This window comes from Chanodichthys erythropterus, chromosome 13 (assembly GCF_024489055.1).
Source record: "Chanodichthys erythropterus isolate Z2021 chromosome 13, ASM2448905v1, whole genome shotgun sequence".
In the NCBI taxonomy this organism is placed as follows: Eukaryota; Metazoa; Chordata; class Actinopteri; order Cypriniformes; family Xenocyprididae; genus Chanodichthys; species Chanodichthys erythropterus.
The window spans coordinates 47,530,570-47,554,005 of record NC_090233.1 but is presented as its reverse complement, the minus strand read 5'-3'; positions in this window follow the sequence as shown (position 1 = coordinate 47,554,005).

Below are 23,436 nucleotides of genomic sequence, written 5' to 3'. Positions count from 1 at the left end.
TCATACATACAATGAAAATAACATTTTTGGAAAATAATAATTAAGATATGTGCAGTCACATACTATTCAAGGTGTCAATACGTTTAAACCTTTCTTAAAAATGGTATAAAAGTTTTTCAAAAACATATGAGGACATTTCTAAGAACTTGGAACATGTGTTTTGAATGACATTTTAACTTTTTTTTGGCTGATTTCAAAACACTGCTTCAGAAAGCTTCAGAGCATTATGAATCATAGCGAATCATGATTCGCATCGTGTGTCAAACTGCTGAAATCACGTGACTTTGGCGCTCCGAACAGCTGATTCGACACGCTGATTCATTATGCACCAAAATATTCTCGTCGCTTTATAATATTAATATTGTACCACTGTACTCACATGAACTGATTTAGATGTGTTTTTAGAACCTTTATGGATATTGATAGAGAAAATGTCATTGCTCCCTATGCAGGCCTCATAGAGCCATCGGATTTCAACTAAAATATCTGATGGTGGTCTGATGATTGTTATGATGATAAGTAATGACAGAATTTTCATTTTTGGGTGAACTAACCCTTTAATTATTCAGGGGTGCATTTCCCAAAAGCATCAGCCAACTAACATAGTTCAACAATTTGGTGCTTCCCAAAACCACAGTTCAAACGAACATTCGCACACTGCAACTTGTGTGTTTGGAACGACAGCTCTCGAGCTGTGGTTAGAAGCATAGTTTCTTGTTTTTATGACAAGTGGACTTAATAAATGGTTATCCTGAACATAATAAGCAAGCTGACGTTAAGTACAATGCATCTCTTATTTCAAATATATACAAATGTCACTTACATATTTTAGTTTGTACAGAAATTCAAAGCACCGTTTTTGAAGAGTGCACATGTTCTAGAACATAAGAATGAGCCTTATGATTAAATCTGGAAATAAAGGAAAATAACAGAAAAATGAGAATTAGTCCTCAGATTGTTATGTGTGCTGGTGCTATAGAGACGAGACGTAATTGGATATCCACAAACAGGGTATTTATTATTTATTTTTTCCCCTTACAAAATTGTTTAATACAGCATTCTATATGTATATATGTGTGTTTTAAATGTTTAAAAAATAATCAATATATCATAGAGTTGTTTGTGGTGGGGTAAAGTAAACGCGATATGCGGCGACGTCACAATCGTGTTGTATTGTGGGTTATGGAGCTGCCTGAAGTGTACATATGAAGTAGACTCGCTCCCTCGGTCAAAATCGAGGGAGCGAGGGTCTGTCCATATAAACTTCCCTCGTCCACTTCACGAAGTGGAACGCACTTCAAAATGGCGGCAGGGATTCCCCCAAGGGGAAGTGTTTAGGGAAGTTCGCGAGTGCGTGTCTAAAACCGAACTGAAACGCAGCCCCGGTACAGGTGATGAGTGATGATGGGGAGATGACGAGGGAAGTGAGTGCAGGTGTGGAGACAGGTGGATCTTGGGAAATGGAGTCCAGGAGACAGATGCCATGTTCATAATTTATAACAAAAAAAAAAAAAAATCTAGCATTAATTCGATCTCAAACAGATTCATTTAAAGATTTGTGATATTCACCAACATGGCTAAACAACAGGTTTGCGACAATACGGTTTCGGGAAACAATCGTGACTAGCTAGTTGAGTTGTTCAACGACGCATCGTACTATGGCAGTCAAGCAGCGAGTCACCTCATTGTATGGGAAACATCCCAGATTAGTCTATTTACTGAAATCATTTGGTCTGCTACATTATATTTATATATCAGTCTATTGTATAATCACAAATCATGAGGCAGTGGCATATTAAAATATTGATAAAAGAAGGTGTATGTGTTTCCTGGTAAACCCTACAGTATTACCAGTCATTTGACCTTGTGGTTGTTACGGACAGAGAACAGAGGAGATAAGCAGGATTTGTAGACTTGTTGGATGATAGCTTGTTACTGAAAGCAGTCTTTGTCTTACAGGTGATGATCTCGTGGATGGATTGATGACGGATGACAGCAGACACACTCAACAGAGGTAAGTAGTCACACACAGATGCCGGCGCACAGCCTGAAATATGGAGACGGGTAAGTATCAGGAAACTTTGGAGACAATAGTGGGAGAAATCCATTACGTGTAAATGAGATTGGACACTGGAGTGAGGTGAGGAGTGTGCTTAAGTGCAGCTTGTGTGATGAGGTGATGACGATCAGGTGCAGTTGATTGCTGAGGGTGAGCAGGTGAGTAGAATGAAGGATTATGGGAAATGGAGTTTAGTGAAGGCAAGACAGACGGTGACTGTGGGGACATTTATTTGTTTTTGTTTTTGAAAATGTAAAAATGCAGAAAGTTTTCTGTGATGGGTAGGTTTAGGGTTAGGGGATATAATATACAGATTGTACAGTATAAAAATCATTATGTTCATGGAAAGTCCCCATAAAACATGGAAAGCCAACTTTGTGTGTGTGTACATGTGCTCCCAGCTGCTCCCTGAACAGTTTGCATTCTGAGTCCAAATCCAGCTGTTTCATCACTTGTAATTTGAGTTGCACTAAGTGAACCATTTCCTGTTCACTGGGACCGCTGAGATTTGAATCTATTCATATGGGCATTGGAAGTTTTGGGTTCATTCCAGTTCAGTTCATGGTGCCAAAACAAGACAAGTAGAACATGGAGCAGCTGAGAGACAAATGGATAAGAGTGAAAGACACAAGGCTGTAAATGTGAAACGCAAAATGTTGTCTTGGAGATCATGTGTGACATCATGTTTGCTCACTTCGTCTCTCTAATGGAAGTAGATTACACTGAGTAGATTCATCATTCGTTAGTAGATTCAAGGATGGATATACCAGACAGTCTTTAATTGAACAAATATTAACACATTTTAGCTTCCTGTCTTTTTAAATGCACTTTTCTCTATAGGATATTGAAAGTAAACTTCATGTACTACCCTGTGAGCCGGTTGGTAATTTAGATAAGCAATAATAGACAATGGGCAGTTGAATTATTAGAAAATAATGCACACCCGAGGTGGTAATGTGGATGCAACGCGAGTCTTGAGCCACTGATATGCAGTTATAAGTGAAAGATTGGTTGGTTGGTTGGTCGGTTGGTCGATTGGTCAATTGATCGATTGATTGAAGTGCATGTGTAAGTTCCGTATGTGTTTGTACTGTATGTGTGTGCGTTTGTATGGAGAGAGAGCAGGAAAAAGAGAGCTTGTATTCTATCACTGCTGGGTATTACTTACAAATTGTATTCACTTATTGATTCCAAATTACATGACAAAAATTGTAGTTAGTAATGTAATCCATTACATTAAGGTAATACACTGCCCGGCCCCCAAAAACATCTCTGTTTGGATTTTAATAGGCAAATACTTAATAATCTATGAATGGGTCATTATTACAGTGATTATTATGTTTCTAGCAAGTTATATGTTCGGCAACGGTTCTTTTAACCCTAAAAGATGGAGTGTGTAGCTTTTCATTACTTAAACAACCATCAAGTCAAGTCACCTTTATTTATATAGTGCTTTTTACAATGTAGATTGTGTCAAAGCTGCTTTACAGTGATAACTGGTATATAATTTTGGCTGCATTGTCCAGCTTAAGTAAATTCAGTATTGATTCATTCCATTGTACGAATCGATAGTTATTAATTTAGTTATTTTATCTATATCAGCACTGGAGTAAACAGTGATGTCATCATCCAGCTCAGTTCAGTTGCATACAAGGGTGTCGATGCAGGCACATCAAAACACTGTTGAATATCAAATGTCAGGTGTCCCCAACTAAGTAAGCCAAAGGCAACGGCGGCAAGAAACCCAAACTCCAACAGGTGACATCAAGTGGCAAACAGGTGTTAAAATGGAGGAAAAAACCTTGGGAGAAACCAGGCTCAGTCGGGGGGCCAGTTCTCCTCCAGTAGCGAACAGTGCATGATTATGATTCAGGCAGCTGAAGTCCGATTGGGATCACAACAGTCAAAATATTTATTCCAGTTCCATCTAGTTGAGGACTGTATTCATCAAGCTGGAATGGGACGGTTTGTTGAGGATCTGTGCCACTGGCTGTCGTGTGAATGAGGCATTCACAGTGGATGATCTAGTTGACACAATCTCTGCGTTGTCATCGTGTCTAGGCGCAGGTCCTCGATCTCACCTGGATCTGGCCAGGTCTACTGCCAGTTTACAGTTTACTTTTTTCGTAACTTGTATATAAAAAGGCAGTCTGGCGGAAGCTCGATATTCGACTTCATAACTTGTTTAAATATGGATTTTTTTTACACAAACGCGGTACCACTTTATAATAACGTTCAGTTGTCACTTATAAATTTAGTTAATGATGATCAAATCATTTAAAAAACATGACTACATTCATTAATGATTAATAAGTGATATACTAACATTTTATGATTTTTTTATTAATTAGGTTATAAGTCATTTATAAATTATTAGTTAATGATGAACAAATCATTTACAAAACATGACAATATACGTTCCAGGTGTTGAACACTTTGTAGCATGTACTGCAGTGTGAGTGCTGACTGGTGAGGGTATAGACAGCTGTCTTCTCTGACACACTGACACTCTGTCTTTAACTCTGTGGATCTGATGTGAGCTTCAGTGGAAGGTAAAACTGGTTCAGAGGTTGAATTTATCACTAGATCCACACACTCCACACAGAACACAAGTCTGTGCTGATGAGTGAAAGGATTTAACATAACCCATTGGAATCCCCTAACTGAGAGGCATTTATAAATATTTATCCACTTCAAAAGTAAATTACTCTTCTTAAAAATGGTGCTTTAACATACCTGCATGTTTGTGCTTTCGAACACAGACCAGCTTACAACTTCATCACTAAGTCATATACTGATCATTTACTAATGGTTTGTTCATCATTTGTTTATGATTAAAAAATTTTTATTGAGATAATGATACTAAAACAATTTTGTCATAAATACTTCATTGATTTATCAGTGATAAATAATGTATCAACTAATAACTTATAAACCATCTACTAATGATCTGTTTGATTTATTTTATGATTTAAACTTTTTTTGATAACTTACAACACATTTGTAAATTGTTAGCATACCACTTATATATTAATCATTTATGAGCATATATTGTCATGTTTTGTAAATGATTTGTTTATCATTAACTAATAACTTATAAATTACTTATAACTGAATAATAAAACATTCATAAAATATTAGTATATCACTTATTAATCATTTATGAATGTATAGTCATGTCTCGTAAATGATTCGTTCATAATTAACTAATAATTTATAAGTGACATATCTGAATGTTATTATAAAGTGTTACCTAATAGGTATATGATTGTCTTCGTCAGAAACAAGGAAGTCATATACATCTAGGATGGCTTGAGGGTGAGTAAAGGTTAGGCTAATTTTAATTTCAAAGAAAATGAATCCTTTAATTTCATTGAAAGTCTTTGGGATGTGCTGGAATAGACTTTACAGAGTGCTCACATCTTGCATTGTCAATATAAGATGTTGACCAAAAAATTATGAACCTCTCGATGGAAATAACATCACAAGATTTATTTCCATCAAGAGGTGCTTCATTTATTGGTCAAGATCTTGTATTGACAATGCAAGAGGTGAGCACTCTGTAAAGTCTCCCCCAGCACATCCCAAAAACTTACACTGAGGTTAAGGTCAGTGCCAATTCATGTGTGAAAATGATTCTTCATGCTCCCTCCCAACAATTCTTTCACAATTTGAGCCTGATGAATCTTAACATTGTCATCCTGGAATATGGCCATGATACATCTTAATACATGGTTGTTTAAGAAATGAAAAGCTACCACTCCATCTTTTAGGGTTAAAAGAACCATTGCCAAACATGTAACATGCTAGAAAAAATAATAAGCACTGTAATAATGATCCATCCAGGTGGCAACTCTTAAGCATTTGCATATTAAAATCCAAATAGCGACTTTTTTGGCCGGGCAGTGTATAATCTGTCTACTTTTTGATTACTTTTGATTACTTTTGACCAAACTCATTTATTGTCTTTGTGGATTTTGGATCTTTTGCTTCATTTGTTGAAGAGAACTTTAATTTGGTCAAGACCTGCCTGAAACTGCTTTAGCTGTTCGTTTACTGGAAAATAACTGCACACCTTAGAATGTTCATCAACCATTCAGAATCAAGTATTCAACAGCCCCGCAGTATAATAAATAAATAACGAACATTTTGGGAATGGCTGGGTATTTCTATTGGAATAGTGGGTTGTATCTTACATTATGGGGCACACAAATAAAATATTGAACTTTCAACACCTTGCAGGTGTTTAAACCCAATGCGTCCCTTGAGTGAGATAGAAATGTTTAATGGTTTGTTTGGTTTGGAGTCTGTCTGGACTATTCTTAGCCACGTCTGGGGAACCTCTCAAAAAATTTCTGGTGTTACACATGTGTGGCGCTTTCTTAATCCCCCCTGTTTTATTAGTGTTTGGCGCTTTGGTTGAGCTAATGACCTCACGGATATTAGACCGGTCAGATGAAGTTCTTCAGAGTTTCAAAAAACAGTACCATACAAACAGCCGTGGGATTGTTTGGGAGGTTGCTAGATGAAGCGTTTCAACACAGTCATTCCTGCTAATGTTTCTGTAGAAAGTGTACAGTACAGAAGTTCTGCTGTCAGATCATGTTAGTCTCGATGATAAATTGAAAAATGAGCAAAGAGACTCAACATGTTGTAAGTGTTATTCCAGATGTTACTCAGAGGAAACAATGACCTGCTACAAACATCATCAGCTGTGTCTCTCTCTTTCTGCATTTTGGTTGTTTTTATGCTATTATTATGGCACTCTTGGCCCTGTGGATTTTCAAAAATATTATGTATTTAATGACCCTACATTCAATTAAAACAAAATATGAGAAAATATTTCATGTTTTTTAAACATGAGGGAAGCACAAAACACTAAACCTGGTTAAGGAAGGTATTTGACAAAATTATTTGGCAAAAAAGGCAAATTACAGCTACAGGTTTAATTTTACTATGCAAGAAATTGCATAGAAAAAACAAAAAGCTCACAGGAAAAAGCATACACTGACTACAGCATAATCAGTTTACTACATTAATATTTTGTTGGTTCTCTCTTGTTTTTGCATTGTTTTGTTTTTGTGTTCATAATTTCTTTGTATGACAACGTGACCAAAAATTATGTAAGCACAATTTGGCATGACAGTATTATAGTATATTATCACACTATAATATTTACTTTAATGACTGAAAATGCTTTTTAATAGTTTTAAAATTGGTTAACAGTGGTGTTTATGCTGATATTTTAGGACTCTGTTTCTGTGGGACAGTAATAATTTTTGAAAAAATGTATATAAAGTATTTTTAAACAAGTTTTTAGAATTATTGTAATATTTCTTTAAATAATCATAGGTGTAAACGTGCTGATACATATTTGTTATATTTCTTATTTTTGGCTTTCTTATAGTTCAAGACAAAGTCTGGTAAAACAATTGAATCTGTACATAAAAGGCATTTGAAAAGAAGCAAAAATAAATTTTGAAAGCATACAGGTTTCATACAGCATTTGCAGATGGGTGTCTTATTTTTTTACAGCTTAAAACTAATTCTGCAGAGACCAATGTAAAAAAAGAAGAATTACGCTTGATTCAGCAGTGCAGTGTTCATGTACACAATATAAACTGATACAAACTGATCTCAGAATAGTTCATCCTGTTCCAACCATATACAGGAAACTACAAAACTGGCCCCAAGTCCGTATAAATGAACAAGCTCTGCCAACGCCCATGTTTCAGCTGCAGCCATTAATGACTGCTGTGCTCTGAGTGATGCCCTGCTGGTCCAGTCCTGCTCAGCCTAATGGACTGAGCCTGACCTGGTTTCTCCAGACCCATATTCTTCTGGGAAAATGCTTCATCTGGCAGGGCCCAATCTTCCACAGCTGCAGCCAGCTTATGAGCACGAGTGTGTGTATGTGTGTGCGCGCCAATAGCCGTTAGCACAAGCTGAAGTAAGAACATCCTCCAGGGGATTTCCTTGAATATATGTGATGGAAAGAAGCTGTAAAACAGTTTGCTCCTAAAACAAGTTTCTGTGTTTTATACTATTCTATCGTCTTCGTATCACATGACATTACTATAAAAACATTATAATAAAGCCATAAAACTGTGGTTAGCTCAATTTTGTTTTGTTAATTCATGGTACATGCATGTGTAAACCTTACTGAAAAGTATTACTAAAATTAAAGATGATACTCTCATTAGAAAGTAAACTGATTCCCGATTCATCACATTTGCTCTGAATTTTTAATTTTGCCTTTTTATCTAATAATCCAGAATTCAGAATAAGACTGTCTGGAAATTTGTTTAAATGAGTATAGCATGAGTCAATGTTTCAAGGTTTTAGAGCAGGTTTGGGTTCATTCCCCTGGTGCCATGGCATGTTTGATTAGGGATGTGTTGCTGTTAAACTAGTACCTGTGCCTGCTTCCAAGTATGTATAAGTATTGGCCGATTGTGTGACACAGGAGCTCAGAGCAGATAATGAAGGCAGATAATACATTTCCCTGTAAGAAAATGTTTTGTCAGGTAACCTATGCCTCATGTGGTACAAGTAAATTAACTGGTTTTACTGTAGTTAAAAATACTATTTAATTGTCACAGTATGGCTGTAGAGAAGTGCATATGGCTGTATTGCAGCCATTTGCTAAAATCATAAATTCATTTTTTTCCTCATTCATGTACACACAGCACCCCATATTGACAGAAAAACACATAATTGTTGACATTTTTGCAGATTTATTATAAAAGAAAAACTGAAATATCACATGGTCCTAAGTATTCAGACCCTTTGCTCAGTATTTAGTAGAAGCACCCTTTTGATCTAATACAGCCATGAGTCTTTTTGGGAAAGATGCACAAAGTTTTTCACACCTGGATTTGGGGATCCTCTGCCATTCCTCCTTGCAGATCCTCTCCAGTTCTGTCAGGTTGGATGGTAAACGTTGGTGGACAGCCATTTTTAGGTCTCTCCAGAGATGCTCAATTGGGTTTAAGTCAGGGCTATGGCTGGGCCATTCAAGAACAGTCACAGAGTTGTTGTGAAGCCACTCTCTTCGTTATTTTAACTGTGTGCTTAGGGTCATTGTCTTGTTGGAAGGTAAACCTTCAGCCCAGTCTGAGATCCTGAGCAATCTGGAGAAGGCTTTCATCCAGGATATCCCTGACTTGGCCGCATTCATCTTTCCCTTGATTGCAACCAGTTGTCCTGTCCCTGCAGCTGAAAAACACCCCCACAGCATGATGCTGCCACCACCATGCTTCACTGTTGGGACTGTATTGGACAGGTGATGAGCAGTGCCTGGTTTTCTCCACACATACCGCTTAGAATTAAGGCCAAAAAGTTCTATCTTGGTCTCATCAGACCAGAGAATCTTATTTCTCACCATCTTGGAGTCCTCCATGCAGGCTTTCATGTGTCTTGCACTGAGGAGAAGCTTCCATCAGGCCACTCTGCCATAAAGCCCCAACTGGTGGAGGGCTGCAGTGATTGTTGACTTTCTACAACTTTCTCCCATCTCCCAACTGCATCTCTGGAGCTCAGCCACAGTGATCTTTGGGTTCTTCTTTACCTCTCTCACCAAGGCACTTCTCCCCTGATAGCTCAGTTTGGCCAGACGGCCAGCTATAGGAAGGGTTCTGGTTGTCCCAAACATCTTCCATTTAAGGATTATGGAGGCCACTGTGCTCTTAGGATCCTTAAGTGCAGCAGAATTTTTTTTGTAACAATGGCCAGATCTGTGCCTTGCCACAATTCTGTCTCTGAGCTCTTCAGGCAGTTCATTTGACCTCATGATTCTCATTTGCTCTGACATGCACTGTGAGCTGTAAGGTGCTATATAGACAGGTGTGTGGCTTTCCTAATCAAGTTCGAATCAGTATAATCAAACACAGCTGGACTCAAATGAAGGTGTAGAACCATCTCAAGGATTATCAGAAGAAATGGACAGCACCTGAGTTAAATATATGAGTGTCACAGCAAAGGGTCTGAATACTTAGGACCATGTGATATTTCAATTTTTCTTTTTTAATAAATCTGCAAAAATGTCAACAATTCTGTGTTTTTCTGCCAATATGTGGTGCTGTGTGTACATTAATGAGGAAAAAAAAATGAACTTAAATGATTTTAGCAAATGGCTGCAATATAACAAAGAGTGAAAAAATTAAGGGGGTCTGAATACTTTCCGTACCCACTGTAGGTGTTCACTGGCGCTGAGCGGGCGGAGCAGAGCGAGCGTTTTTAATTCATTCCTACTGAAGTTGAGCTTCACGCTCGTGAGGTACATTGTGGGATTGTGAAGCTCAACTTCCATAGGAATGAATTGAAAACGCTCGCTCTGCTCTGCCCGCTCCATGCCAGTGGACACCTACCGTATAAGGAACTGAGGAAAACGGGAACACAGAAACTAATCAAAACAGAACCTTTTTAACTCCATGGCCTTTGAAGGCCCCATGACTTTTCTAGTTGTTTGTGATTTACTGGATAAGAATTAAAGATTAGGATTTTTGCAAGTCAGCAAGAAACGGAAGTTGCAAACATCTTTTCTTCCTTATTGTGACATATATCCGAGTAAAATGGAAAAGACAAAATGTAGGGCAGGACCTGATTTTGTCCATCGGGAATTGATTGGATTGTTGTGGTTTGCTATGTGATCTCATGTGAGTGACAGGTTGTCCTTCCCTCGTGCCAGTAAACACGTCATCAGAGAAGAGTTGTCATTGCTAGAGGGAGGGGAAGATATTTTCATTAAAGACTGAGGGCACATGAATGTAAAAAAATAATGATGTGCACAGATTAATTATTTAGGCTATAATAAATACTGCAAAATTCCATAAAAAACAGGAATCATCAATTTTGATATCATGGTGACTTTAAAAATATTGAATACTCACACTTCTCACCCCAAAAAATAAAGAGCTTTGCATAACTACAAAACAAACAAACAAACAAAACATATAAAAATATAATTTTTTATATTTTTATATGTTTTGTTTGTTTGTTTGTTTTGTAGTTATGCAAAGCTCTTTATTTTTTTGGGTGAGAATTGTGAGTATTCAATATTTTTTTATCAGGTATAGAAATTGCAATTTTAAAATTAGGCTTAAAATATTATGTTTTTTTTATTTTATTTATTATTATTATTTTAAAGCTTATTTTAATGCTTGCTTTGGCTTATTTACTATAATTTTAAATAATCTTAAGGTCTCCTTGGACGTTTGCTGAGGCCTAACAAAAAAACTCACTTTAAAAGCAAATGACTTGTGTGCTATATGTCAGATCTTCTGAAGATATAAGATAACTTTGCATGATGAACAGACCAAAATTTAGGCCATTTATCACTGAAATATTTACTTCTGCTGCAGCTCTCGAATCAAATATAGCATCTATGGAGTAGGTTGAATGTGTGGAATGACATGAGGTCAGTAAATAATGACAGAATTTTCATTTAACCTTTAATGTACCACTTTTTTACTTTTTTAAACAATTTTTACAGTACAAGTAATGTTCAAGAGTATTTATTATTGAAATTTTATGTAACTCATTTCTGTAAACATTTTATAATGATTCTTAATCACATATTAAGCCTCCCTTTGTTACTTTATGTTTTGACCCTCCCCTCAGTTTTCCAGTCCGCTCTCCCAAATTAAAGTCAAAGAAAATCAATGTCCCCCAGCACTTTATAGACACACTATTGATCATCCTCCCTCACCATCCTTACCAATTATCTTCCAGATTATTCAAAAACCCACAATTTGGTTTCTCTATGGCTGTAGGTCATTAATCAAGGTCCCAGTATACGTACAGACCAACCGTCTCCTCGTGTAGCTCTTCAGTAGTTAACTATTCAATACATAATGAAGACCTGAGTTCTACACACAAACACACAACACTGCATATATTATATTATATTATATTATATTATATTATATTATATTATATTATATTATATTATATTATATTATATTATATTATATTATATTATATTATATTATATTATATTATATTATATTATATTATACAACAGTTCTTTTTGGTTTTCGAAACTGATTGGCTGAGAGCTGTGTGATATGGTGATAACAGCACTCCTACCTTTTCACCAATTGTATCACTCCACTTAACATGACTGTCATGGCAGCCGAGCAAATCCACAGAGTTTTTTTTACAAATACTGCGCTTGTTGTACCACGAACTGTAGTTTTAAGAGTTTTTTAGCTGAGAATGTAGTTGTTTAGACCTGAAATATGTGACTCATATTTAATCATAGCGCCTATTTTTATACTTTTTTTAGACGTTTTTGGAGATGAGAGCCCCAGGCCATCAGCGGCTGTTCAGTGCTCATGTACCCGCCGAGAACAGCTTCATCTCGGCCAGTGCTTCGGGGATTTGCCGCTGTCTCTTACAGTGGTTAAACATGAGATATAATTCATTTTGGGTACATAAAATGGGCAATCTTTGGTCTTATTAATTTATTACTTGTTCCTGAGCAAATCGAATTGGGCTATGTTAAATTTAATAATTTAATATTTAAGGCTATACATTTAACTTATATTCTGTGGAGCACTGCTTTTGTACGTTTGAGTGAATTGTACAATTGTGCTTATTTCCTATTGTCATTTATAAAGGCCATTGTTGTTAATTTAAATATTGTTAGTCAATAAACATTATTTTATATAAATAATATGTTGTATTTGGTATTGAGAAAGGATCCATTAGTGTATAATATGGATTGAATGAGTTACATTAATACGCCATTAGATGGCGGCAAACTTTACGAGTGAATGAGTCAGTCACAAGAGACTGTTTTAGCGCTGTTATGGAAAATTCCCTCAACTGTAAAAAGGACAAAGATCGCTGTAACACAGTTCGTATATACGGGAAGAAGGAGGTGGGAACCAGCGAACATTTAAACACTTTTAATATATAAAATAAACAAACAACAAAATGAAAGTAAAATGTCGGCAGTCCCTCACGGCCAACTGCCGGCCACACAAAAATGGTCCAGGCCTGGTCCTCTCTCGTTCTTAACTGTCATCGCTCCTCCTTTTATGCTTCCGGAGCTCTTCTGTAAAGAGATACGAGACCGGTGCAATGCGCAGCTGACGCCTGTTATCACACTTGTTATCTCGCGCCGTTCCCTTACGGCTCTTGTCCCACCCTGCTTGTCACAATCCCTTTCCTCAACGGACATTCAAATGGATTTTTATAATGGATATAGTATTATGAACATCTAATGTTATATCTGACACAGGTAATGCTCGCTCAGGCGATCTCTCTCTTTCAATAATACTGTACAAAATACAATGAGTTTCAATGAAGGGATTCAACATTCCTTCATTACCAGTTCTTATCAGAGCCTTGGTCAAACTATCAACTTGAGATTGGAATCTGTGGCGAAAGGAAGTAGTTCTGCACAAACGAGGTTTTTTAAGGACACTCCATTGTTATTTCTTTTTTATTTACACAATCATGCCATTGAACTGTTGTATAAACGCAGTATCACACTCGTAGCTGTGCGATATGGCTCTATATCAGCACGCTGTGATTACCTACAGCCGAATCACAGCCGAATCACAGCCATGAAAAACAGCCATATCGCATGTGTGTGGCTACTTGTGTGATAGTCTATTGCTCATATATTATGCAATAATATTGTTGTTCTTAATATTTATATATTACAGTATTTATATATATATATATATATATATATATATATATATATATATATATATATATATATATATATATATATATATATATATATATATATAATACAGTTTAAATGTGTCTTTGTGCATTTTAATACAGAAAAGATTTATTTAGTGATTGTACAGTTTAATAAGATTCATGTAAACACACACACACACACACACACACACACACACGCACACATGTATATATATATATATATAGAGATCCAGTTTCTGACACTTGCTTTTCGGTCTATGCAGTGAAGTGTAAATCAGACAAAGGGGAAGGTTGTCTTAATGAGCGAGGGATGAATTTTGAATTAAAGCAAGTGCTGATGATCGGCTCACTGCGCGTTCTCTCTCTTTTGTTTCTGTCTTCCCTCAGATGTGTAGCAGCCCCCTCCTGCTTGTCATACTGCCAACTAGAGGCATCAGCCACACAGCGGATCTGTCATGCTGTCAGTGCAGGGGTTCAATTAAAATCCAGGTTTGAATTAAATGATGGCACCACCAGATTTTAAGAGCGTCCGTCAGGGTCATTTATTTCCCAGTTTGACCTTGGTGCAATGACCTTTAGATGAGCAATAGGCAGCTCTTGCAGTTTTTCATTTTGACTCTCTCTGTCATATTGTGCCCTTCTGCATCTCTCCCCCACCTGTGCTGTCAGTGTTTCTAAAGACACAATAATGGTGACATCTCTGATTGAGGTTCATGGCTGCCTCTGGTCCTCTTCAGAATTGATTTCTTTGTTGTCTCTGATTCACAGTCATACCTCTGAACCTTGAATCAGCCAAACCTTTTTAGCACATCATTCTTGGGTAAATTACAATTTTTCCAGAAAGCTTTATCTCTTGTGCCCGTTCTCGCACTGCTTTTTAAATCGTAAAGATAAATAAGGTTGTTGATGGCTACAGCAATTATACAGAAAAAAAGGGAATTCCTAAGCTCAGAACAAAGAAAGCAGTGCAGCGTAACACCCATTATTCGCTGAGCGGATTTCCCTCATTTCCACAGGACAGAATGATTTTTGACCTATCTGACCATCCTTCTACCATTTTTATTGTAGTGGAGATATATTGATCTACATCACATGATGAAATTGGCTTTGGTTCAGTCAAAAAACCCATAGTGGTATGGAGAGGTCAGAAAGCCCTGGGCAATTTATTCGTGTTGGTCAAAGGGCACGGTGAAGAGCAACCTTTTGTTTGTGCACCTTTCAAGTTTAGCTCACGTCTATCAAACAAGCCCCTTCATGCATTGTTTGCACTGTATCTCATTGAACTATAGAGTTTCATATTAGTGTGCAGCTGTGATTTTTTGGTTAGGGATACCTAGAGAAAAATCTTGAATCTTGAATTCTAATCTCTCACACACTGAATATGAAACATTGATGACCTTTTTCTACTTTTTCACATTCCTTTTTTGAATGTGTTAATTTTTTTTTGGTGTGTGAAGAAAAATGGCAAAATAAATTAACAAAATGTTTATTTTTTACTTATCCAACCTAAACTAACCATAAATGTCATAAAAATGTAACCATAAAATTTTCAAATTTTCTGATAATTTGAAACCTATACCATCACAGAAAACATTCTGCATTTTTACATTTTTAATAAAACATTGTTTAGTATGTTTTTAAAGCTATTTTAAATATGAGGACTCATGAAATATTTCATGATTATGTTGTAATACCAGTGTAATAACCATGTCATTATACAAATTTGTGTCCTCATAAATCACAAAAACGCACACACAAACACACACACACATGCACGCACGCACGCACACACACACACACACACACACACACACACACACACACTTTATACCTGATGGTTACACAACATGACATTTTAAAGTCATTACATTTAAAACTTTCTTGACAATGAAACCAACCTTAACAATAAGCTCTTGATGTTTGGGAGTTGCTATTGCAGTAATAATGAATCACACATTTAATTCTGCAATATATTGTGAAATCATTTTGTTTTCACAAGATTTATTGCAAGTGATGTACACAACCAGCATTTCATAGTTCATCTATGACAACAACCAAGACCCGTGGAAAGTCTAAATCACATATAGTCTATTTGTATGTGCGAAATGCGGAGGCATTTGTACACAGCCTTATCATCTGTCTCTCCACTTGACAAATTCTGTATGTCATTAGTTTCATTTCATTCAGCTGGATGTACTTCAGTTCCATGGAAACCTCTACAGTGCCAGGAATAAGGAATGATTCAAGGTGAGGATGTCATTATGGGAGTATTATATCTGCAGATATGCTGCGGTGAACCTGTCAGGATTTATAATGCGTGCATGAGGGCTCCTCTGACACACCCTGGTCTCATCATATTTCCTAAGACTATTCCGGATATCATCCCATTGACTGGCAAGAGCGTCTGCATTTGGGATGACTTACACATACAGTGCAATTGAGCATCTTCTGCCTGTCTAAGATGAATACAGACTGTAAGGTCATGGAAACTCTCCAATACTGCCAAGGGACATCCTTCAAATTTAAGTGAGAAAGACACAGTCTCATGTTCTTTAATTTCATTGGAAGGTCGCCCGTCATGTAGCAGCAGCTATCACATAATTAGGTCGTTTGAATCATTCTTAACCCGTTTAAATGACTCCTTTGACCCTACAATGACATGCTAGCATGGCGGCTCACATGGACCACATATGTCACATTGTAGATTGATTTCTCTTTTATGCAGCAGTAATAATTGTTAAATTCTTTATTGTTGTCTAGAAACAAGTGACAACGCCCTTTATACTTACTCTACACTTTATACTACATTAAAAATGCAGTACACACATACAAAGACTTGAATATCTCTTCTATGATGGACATGTTTTGAATTTTTTATTAAAATTTATTTTGATATTTCCTTGGTGGCATAAAGTAAAAAATGTCAAGGTGATTCAACTGTCCCGATATCATAACATGCAGGGGAAAAATAAAACCATAAAAAAGGGAAATGACATCATAGAGGACCCCTACAGACCATTGTGGAAAATACTTATAAGGGGCCATTTACATGTCGTGTCTTTTGCATACTCAAGTTGCAGAAAGCACACTCATAATAGAAGCGACGTGGTCGATTTTTCCAGGAGCAATGAGATCAAAAATTGTATCTCTTTTTTTTTGAGAATGCTGCTAACGCACCGCAGGTCATGTGACAAGAACCAACCGATCATCTTCAGCCTTTCTGTAACAACATCTAACGCTCAGTCGAGATGGACGAACAGCTGATCATAGCTGTAGAGGACGTTGGAGGGTTACTTTAAAAATGTATTCCGCTACAGTTACAAATTACTTCATTAAAAAAAGTATCGTAACAGTAACGCAATGCAAGTATCACAATATAAAAGTAATGTAATCAGATTACTTTTGGATTATTTCAGGGTCACATATAATGTATAAAGAAAGAAAGTTGGGGTTCATGTTTGTTCTGCTTTAATTTTAATGTTTAGCATTTTGGACATTTCCTGAACACTCACTAAGTGGTGCCAATCACAACACACTGGGCCAGCTAACCAATCACAGCACATTTTGTATTTCATAAGGAAGGGCTTCATCAAAGCAGGAACTAAACAGCGCGTTGTATGCTGCGTTCCACTCCAATTTCAGACATGCACTCGCGAACTTCCCTAAGCACAATCCCTGCTGCCATTTTGAAGTGCATTCCACTTCGTGAAGTGGACGAGGGAAGTTTATATGGACAGACCCTCGCTCCCTCGATTTTGACTGAGGGAGCAAGTCTACTTCATATGTACACTTCAGGCAGCTCCATATACCACAATGCAACACGATTGTGACGTCACCGCATATCGCGTGTAATTTACCCCACTCTATGATATATTAATTATTTTTTTGAATATTTAAAACACCCCAAACACAACTATAGAATGCAGCATTGAACAATTTCATAAGGGGCTAAATTAAATAATAAATTAACTCAATGGGGGATTCTAAGTGAACAAGGGCTTATGATGTTCCAATTCAGCCCATTGCAAAGGTTCTGCCAGTAGTGGGCACTCGTGCAACGTAAGCAATGACGTACATCCCAGTCAACGAGACTGAGGGAAGTTAGCGAGGGAAGGGCATAAAAAAAAAAAAAAAATGAACTCGAATGCAGCCCTAGCCAGACTGGGGAGAGAGGAGCTGTATTAACATAAAATGTGAAAAATAATGCAGTTTTTGAACAATCAAGCATGAAAACATATTCTAGTACACCCCAAAATCAAACCTTCATAAAAGGGCATAATAGGACCCCTTTAAAGGGTTAGTTCACCCAAAAATGATAATAATGTCATTAATTACTCAACCTCATGTCGTTCCACACCCGTAAGACCTTCGTTCATCTTCAGAACACAAATTAAGATATTTTGGATTAAATCCGATGGCTCAGTGGGACCTGCATTTAAAGCAATGGTACTTCCTCTCTCAAGATCCATAAAGGTACTAAAAACATATTTAAAACAGTTCATGCGAGTTCAGTAGTTCTACGTTAATATTATAAAGCAATATTTTTCTGCACCAAAAAAAACAAAATAACAACTTTTCAACAATAAAGTGATGGGCCGATTTGAAAACACTGCTTCGGATCGAATCAGTGATTCAGATCTCCTATCAAATGGCTAAACTGCTGAAATCACGTGACTTTGGCGCTCCGAGTCACTAATTCGATTCACAAAGCTCCGAAGCAGTGTTTTGAAATCGGCCCATCACTATATTGTTGAAAAGTCATTATTTAGTTTTTTTTTTTTGCACACAAAAATATTCTCGTTGCTTTATAATATTAAGATAGAACCACTGAACTCACATGAACTGTTTTAAATATGTTTTTAGTACCTTTATGGATCTTGAGGCCTCACTGAGCCATCGAATTTCATCGAAAATATCTTAATTTGTGTTCTGAAGATGAATGAAGGCCTTACGGGTGTGGAGCGACATGAGGGTGAGTAATAAATTACATTATTTTCATTTTTGGGTGAACTAACCCTTTAAGATGTGTTTTTAATTTTTACCTGATGGTTACACGACATGAGATTCGATCAGTTCTTTTCTTGAAAATGGTATGAAAGCTTTTCAAAACCATATGTGTACATTTCCAAGGACTTTGCACAAGATTTTTCCTTTTCTTTATCATGGACACTCATTTTATTTGCCATTGACCATTACACTTGTGACAGCCAAATATTTAATTGATTATTTAATTAATAGTAGATTCAAGACTCATTCTTCTCAGTCTGTCTTTATATTCTCAATACCCTATTCAAACAAAAGCTTTTTCTTTCTTTCTCTTTTCTTTTTTTTTTTTTTTTAGATTAACATCCAAGCATTTTTCAGTCGTGACTCATGTGACATGTCTCATCCACCACCCTTCCAACAAAGATTGTTGTTAACCATTCAGATACCACACAGTTCTGGATTTAATAATTCTTCTTTATGAGCACATAGTATGGAAGCCTCGGTCTGGTCCCAGTGTCGTGAGTCAGTATGGAGCACCGTTTTATTCAACACATCATAGTGTCTGTGGTGGGACATTCCAGAGCGTTAGCAGAGATAAACTGAGCGCTCAGAGAAAAAGCAGACTTAGTTGCATCCTGTTGTTGGGCTACAGAGCGTGAACTACTGTCATACCAGGACTTTAATCCTTAGTGGGGCTTGGATTAACCTGTCATCACTTATATTCCAGAATATGCACTCAGCCACATGCAGTTATTTAAGAACGCTGAGGTGTTTTTCTGACCTCCATCTAGTCAATAGGTCCGGTCAACTATGAGTTATGTCCTTTTTTGGGATATTGAATATGTGTTAGCTTTGGCAACACTCAAACTCTGTGTTCTTGTTCAAATTCATGCACTGAAAATTGATTCTGACACTGGATATTAAAGTAGCCTCTTGTGAGATTTAAGTGAGCATATTTTCCACTCAGGTACAATAACGCAAATCATCTGGGGTCATGTCAAAATGATGGCTATAAACAAAGGAATATTAAAAGTGAAATGTCTAATTTTTTGAATTATGAAACTCTCTCATTTCCCAGCCTAAAATGTTGAGACAACTAAAAGTAGGTCATCTGTAGGTTAATTCTCTCTAAAAGTGTTTAAGAAGGTGCTTTTCAAAACCCTGACCACTGGCTGAAACAATGGTGTGAGTTTAAGGCGGGACTACTTGTTAATCAAACCAATGGCAGGTGAGGGGAGTGTGCAGCAGGCCTTCTTGAAAACATTTGTTTTATCATTTAATTTATTTATTTTTTATTTTGTTTTATTTCTGTTAGCAATTTTAGTACTTCAATTTAAACGTATAGCGCAAGGCAACATTTTACATTTTCATCTAATATGAACAATTTATTTTATTTTTAGTTAACAATGTTTAACACATACTTGTCTTATGTTTCCCTCTCTTTCTCCTCAGAGTTTTTAAAATGACTTTAAAACATTTCATGCTAATTCCTCCCATCAGTTTGTTGGGTAACATTTAAGTGTCGACATGGACAGGCTCTTTTGTGTAATGCATAATTGACATTTAAATGCTGAATATGGCAGCAATTTTCAAAAGAATTATCCTTTGTTAGTCCTTCTTTCATTTAATTACATACAATTTCTAGCCATGACTTTATTAGCATACATAATGAATTGAAGGTGACATCTGAGTAAAGTACCCCATATTTAAATCCTAAGTTGAGAATTAATATGCAGTGCCCTGCTTCAGTCCTTATCATGTGAAGTGCTGGTGTTCTTGTTCATCATGTAAAAAGACCTGACAGGAGTCTGAAGTGGACAGCTGGTCCAGTTTACAATGGTGTTGAGATTCAGATTCATTTAAATATGAAGTTGCTACTTTTGATTTTTCCCCCCCGCTGAGCACAAAAACAACAGGGATTCTGTTTTAATGGAAAGTATTGATACTGTAGGTTGTTTTTTTTTTTGTTTTTTTTCATGAGAAATCCTTCATCCACAAAATTATGTGTGGATGTTAAATGCTTTCCAGACGAGAAAAAAAGCAAATCAGAAAAGAAAAAAAAAACAGATATTGAAGTGGACACAGTATCACCATCATTACCTCATCAGTGTTCACAAACAGAGCGAAATGACCTCCACTCTTTACTCACTGAGAGGAAAATAGGTTGATTGCTAATGCATTTCCTCAGTATAAGGTACATATATGCACCACGAATGGAAAGACTCTGTTTGCATATCGGCCTTTGCTGTGAGAATTAACATGAGAGCGGCTCAGCTGGGCCCGAAACCTTTGTTAATATGCAAAGCGGATTTCTGCTCGCTGCGCAGTAACTCATCAAAGATATCATCAAGCTGAAAAAGCCTCTATCCCATCCTGTAATGATTGAGCTATGCTAATCTGGGCTCTCTCCACTATCAAGGACAAAAACAAAAGGGAGAGACTGCAGGGGTTTTCCCCTCCAGATGAGGAGGCGCTTAACCGAGCGGTTTGTGTCATTTAATTATCTCGGATGAAACTGAAGCTACGGCTTTTTTTAATTACTAATATGGCGGTACCTCGTTGGGGAGAGATGGATGAAACAAAAGGCATTTGCATTATTTAAAATGTTAATTTAATGTATTTGTGATGCCTAATGAACCTAATATGTTTATGTTTTCCATAGGCAATTTCACATTTGTGCTTCATTTTAAATGCTCACCAGACAGTGAGACAGGAAACTAATTATCTATGCAACAAAGGTGCATTATTGGGATTTGATAATATTGTCATGTGGAAAATTGTGCTTTATGTACTGTGAAAAGTGTACCATAATGTATATTGAGTATATATATATTTAGCGGTGATTCAGAAACACTGTGCAGTTTTGTTTAGTCTGGGCTAACAGAGCATGTATAAGCTCAGACATGGAGGGTACTATGAAAGACTACAATCAGCAGGGCTTGTCATATAACTTATTTTATAATCTTATATTAATATGTAAAACAATATATGAATGTTGCATGCACTGTAAACCAGAATAAGTTGGCAAAATTCAATCAGTTGCCTCAAAATGTTTAATTTAAAAAATTCTAAATTTAAGTTAGCAGAACTGGCAGAGTTTTATTTTATACTACTCCTACATTTTAATTGTTAACTTGAAATGTTTGACTTCACTCAGATTTTTTACTTAAAATGATCATGTAACCCAATATAAACATTTTTATTAGTGTAAAACTAGCTAGCTATAACAAGCTAATTCAGAAAATGCTAGCTTGCTAGCATGTTAATAATAACATAGCACTTGCTGAATGAGTACAGCAATATAAAACTTTTAACATACTTGTTACAAACCAAGCCGCATACTCCGCTTTCCACCATGATGGTAACTCTCCAAAAACCAACATTAACTGAAACTCTTCTAAATTAGTATAACAAAACAATAATCACTACTAAATCCCCCATTTAACATTAATCTTGCACAAAAAAAAACAAAACAACAACATTATATAACGCTTAATTTTAGCATTTACTGTCCCTTTGGAGTGCCATGGCCAAAGCATGCTGGAAAATAGAAATCCAAGCCCAGTTTCAGTTCAACTTAAGTTCGTCTAAATTAAAACAAATAAGTTCATAAAACTTAAAACAATGAAACAGTTCAGCTTACTTAAAATATATCAGTTCTATGAACTTGAAAGAAAAAGAAAGTGCTAAATACTCATAAAAGTTGTTTCATTTATGTTTGTCCTATTCAAACCAATTAATTATTTTGAGCATTGGGGTTTAAAAACTATTTAATATAATAGGTTTCCTGTCACTGAAAAAAAAAAAAAAAGAACTAAAACTATCATCACTACACATGGTACCCACTGGAGCGTATGGTAACCAGGTGTAAATACCATCTGTAATAAAAGTAAAATGCTATAGAAGTGTATTCCTGTTAAGTTTGATTTGAATTAGTCTTCATTTCATGTCTGGATCCTTGAGGTCTGTTATCTGGAGCCACAGATGGACCTTCACTGACTGCCGCAATCCTTTCAACCCCCCCTTGTGTTCCCATATCTGAGTTTAGCCAAAATGTGCTGATCTGACTTTCTAGTTGAGCTGCCTCAGTAAATATTTTGGTTGAGCAATTCTTACGGAGCCATTTGGCATAGTTTTGAGAATGGATTTGGGGAGATTTACTTAGGCTTTTGTTTAATATGCATTCAAATGTAAGAACTGATTCCGTTCTGCTACACCAAAGAACGCATTATCCCTTTTGTTTCCATTCGAGTGAAGTAATTAATCCATATTTTTTTCTTTCAGTTCAACTTGTTTAACTAGATTATTCTGTTTATGAGAGAATGTTAATAATACAATTTCAGAGGACACTGAATTATATCCCTTTAGGGGCAATGATACATACTGAGAGGAAGATTCTACTTGTGCAGCCTTCTCTTTTATAATGGTCACATTTTTATCGCTTGACTTCAACTTTTCATATTCAGCTTCATTTTCGGGCATTTATTTTTGTCAGGTGTGTAAAATTAATTTACACACACACACACACACACACACACACACACACACACACACACACACACACACACACACACACACACACACACACACACACACACACACACACACACACACACACACACACAAAATCTAAATTATTTGATGCTGTTTTTATATCATTATTGATTAGCCTACACATCTTCAGACCACCATCCACCACCTCAATG